General features: G+C 53.3%; 1 protein-coding gene across 1 annotated transcript in view; it reads left to right on the top strand.

Moving 5' to 3' along the window:
- LOC102754425 (low affinity immunoglobulin gamma Fc region receptor III-B) overlaps positions 1 to 3,408 on the top strand; it is a 17,886-nt gene that overhangs the window by 6,089 nt on the left and 8,389 nt on the right. The window lies entirely within an intron of this gene.

Genomic DNA, 3,408 nt, shown 5'->3' with positions numbered 1-3,408 from the left:
ATAGAAGCATCGAACAGACTCTCCAACCTATAAGGGAAGGCGGGGGGAGAGGTGATGAGGGGGTAAGAGATGAACCAAAGGACTTGTGTGCATGCATATCAGCATAACCAGTGGACATGGTCAGTAGGGGTGAAGGCATGTGCTGGGGGGCAGGAGCGGATGGAAAGAGGTCAATGGGGGGAGAAGAGACATATGAAATACTTTCAACAATAAAGAATTTAAATAAATAAAAAGAGCAGAGCCTCTGAGCCCCTCTGTGTTCACAGCTCCATCGTCCCCACATCCGCCCTGGCAGGTCAGCCTGGACTGAGGGGCTTGCCCCCAACTCTATTTTCTCTCGCTCTGCAATGGAAAGGAAGGGCCCGAGGTGTTTTTTCTATTATTGTCATTTTTAGTTCTCAATCTTTTTTTAAATTTTGTTTTAATTACAGTTGACACAGAATGCCATACTAGTTTCAGGTGTGCACATCATGATCCAGCGTTTCATGTCCTTTACGCAGCCATCTGGGCCGTGACCTTCGAGGGCCGACGTGGAGCCCTGGCCGTGGCATTGCCAGACAGTGCAGTCGCAGGGCTGCACAGCACCTGGCACGGCAGAGCAGCAGCGCGGTCTCTTGGGCAGCGACCCTTGACGCATGAACCTGTTTTTAAGTGACTGGGCCAGTGGGTAAGAGCAGGGACGGCGAGTGCTGGCAGGCAGTGGTCCACATCCTGCTGCAGGACAGGTGGCGCTGGGCGCCCCGAAACTCCTCCCGACAGCAGGGGGGCTCCTGGGGTCTGGGAGAGGCAGCAGGACGGGTGAAGCGGGGCTGAGAAAGAGCAGGTCGTTCAGGACCGACAAAAGAATCGGTTGGAAAGTTGGGAGGAGGCATCCTGAGGAAGGGGAGTGTGGAAGGCCTCCCGCCTGTCTATCAGAATTCCCTTCGGGGAGTGCTGGAGGCTAAGACCGGCAGTAGTTAGCCTATCAATGCGATGGTCAGCAGGGCTCAAGGCAATTCCCTAACCTGATAACCCTTTTACTGTTAACCAAACTTTACCTTTGATATGCCTGTAGGCATTCCTAAAGGGCAAATGTGTATTCAAGTGAATAAAAAGCTGAGGGGACCCAGTTTACCGGGAGCTTCTCCACTAGAGGGAAGTTTCTGCCTGGCCCCCATGCCTTCTAAATTCATATTTCTCGTCTAGTGTTTTCACTGGTGTGCGGCCCCTCCTTTAGGTCCTGAGCCCTCCCTGCAAATGGATGTGGATTCACAGGGGAGACTTAGGGGTGTATTGAAGGCAGCGCCCCTAATTATCCCTTGACCTTTCCAAATAAGTCTGTGCATGCGCAGACCCCTGGGTGATTACTGGAATCCTTACCCTTTAACCCCTGGATGCCCCGCCTAGAGGACAATGTACACGTGTGTCCTCCTGAGATTACTCGCCCTGCTGATTGTACCTAAACATAAAAATTCCAATAAAGGCCTAACGAGGCAGGAATAGAGGCTGCCCTGGCCACTAGAGCCAGGGGCCCCTAGCCCTCTCCCTACAGTCAAACCGTGTCTGAGTCATCTGTTCGTCAGCCCCGGCTACAGGACACCCCACCGGGACCGTCTTCGTAGGCCGTGGAAAATGGGTGCCGGGGAGCCCCTTGTAAGGATTGGGATGGCCGTGCCTGTCAGGAGGAGAGTGGTCCTGGGAAGAGAGCTGCGGGTGGACAGGGGGAAGAAAGCACACAGCCCACCCTGGGCCGTGGGGAGGAGAGCGGCACTGCTGTCCCCGACGAAGCTCCGTGAGCAGATGTCTGTGCTGAGAAAGGGCGACAAGGAATTCAACCACAGCTCCCAGGAAGCCGGGACAGTGAGAATTAGAGAGAGGAGGGGCGGGGACTGTGAGCCAGGGGTCCTGCTTCACTAATTCAGGTCTAGCTTTGTCCACGTGGTTCATTCAACAAATGTTAGATAAACCCCACAGAGTTCAACTGTGGCCCTTTTGTTGCCGCGCAACCCCCGGGCTGCCTGTGGCTGCGTCCAATCACAAAGGCAGGGTTGAATCATCCACGGCGTTTATTGAGAAGGCCAGCTAACCAAGAAGACAGGGCGCTTACAAGCATCCAAAACCTGCCCTTCCAGCAGGTGCAGGGGACGGGATTGCATAGGAAACGTGGGCTGGGTGGAGGTTGGGAACTGTGGACGGAAGGGGCCACACGCTGACCTGACAGGCTCAGGGGAGGCCTGGTGGCAGTCTTGCAGACTCAGGGACCTAAACTAACCACAAAGGATGGTCTGAAATTAAACCTTAACGAAAAGCAGTGATGGTGGGCAGTTACGTCCTACACCAGTATCTTCACTGACAAGGTCAACCTTCACCGTAACTGAGCCTATCTGTCTTTTTGCATCTATGATAACATGTCCTTGGGATATCTGGGTAACTTGACTTCCCTTTTTATGGAGCCAGGTGTGTGTATGGGGGGGGGCGGGGCAGGACAGATGCCGCAGATTCTTTCATTATCATGTTAATTGTTCCTGCACCCACCTAAGTATGTGTCCATCATTTTACTTTTTATCCAATCCCAGGGGTCTCCCCCCCACCGTTTGCTTTGTCCCCCCTCCTTAATCTATCACCAATGGATTTCATGTAACCCACCTATGTCCCTCCTTTGACTGCAATGTATAAATACAGATGTAACCCCGCCATTCTCCGGAGCATTATCTCAATTCGTTGAGGTTCTGCTTCCCGGCATATGTCGACAGTTTGGCTCAAATAAACGCACAAGAATTCTGTACAGGTTTCAATGGTTTTTACGTTAACAGAACGTATGCGGTGGCATGCAGTCCTGAGGCCAGCAGAATCCAACCATTGTTCTTGGTTGTCAGGCGATGAGGTGACAGCTTGGCTCCTGCTGGGGTCAACCTGACCATGCATAACGGTTCTGCTTGCGCGCTGGGCACAGTGTACCTTGTCCGCAGCAGAATCACCTCCCCAATCACTTCGCCTGTGATCAGAGGGAGATGCAGGTGCACCGGCCTGAGAGATGGAACTTAGAAAAAAAAAAACTTAACCCTCTATCCCTATACGCATGCGCACTTCGGGATTTCAAACTAATGATTCTATCTCAGGTTAATTCAGCTGCTCTATCTCTCAGATCATAAACTCCTATCACTTTGAATCCCCAGCGTGCCCCGCCCCCCGGGTGGGAGGGGGAGCAGCCGCTGCGAGAAGGAAGCTTCGGCGCTCTGCCTGGGAAGCGCCACAGGACCGCTGTTGGCTGCAGCGAAGCATTTTAGGAGACCCTGCTTGCTGCTCTGAGAGAGGAGATGGAAACGCCGCGGTGACAAAGCATGAATGACAAGATCCTTTTCTCCTCGCGTTGAGCGGGGCTGGTGGACACCCCTCTCCATCACGGCCGTCTGGCCACAGCTCCTATGA

The sequence above is a fragment of the Myotis davidii genome, unplaced genomic scaffold, assembly GCF_000327345.1.
Source record: "Myotis davidii unplaced genomic scaffold, ASM32734v1 scaffold1059, whole genome shotgun sequence".
Taxonomy (NCBI): Eukaryota; Metazoa; Chordata; class Mammalia; order Chiroptera; family Vespertilionidae; genus Myotis; species Myotis davidii.
This window is presented reverse-complemented; position numbering and strand designations above follow the sequence as displayed.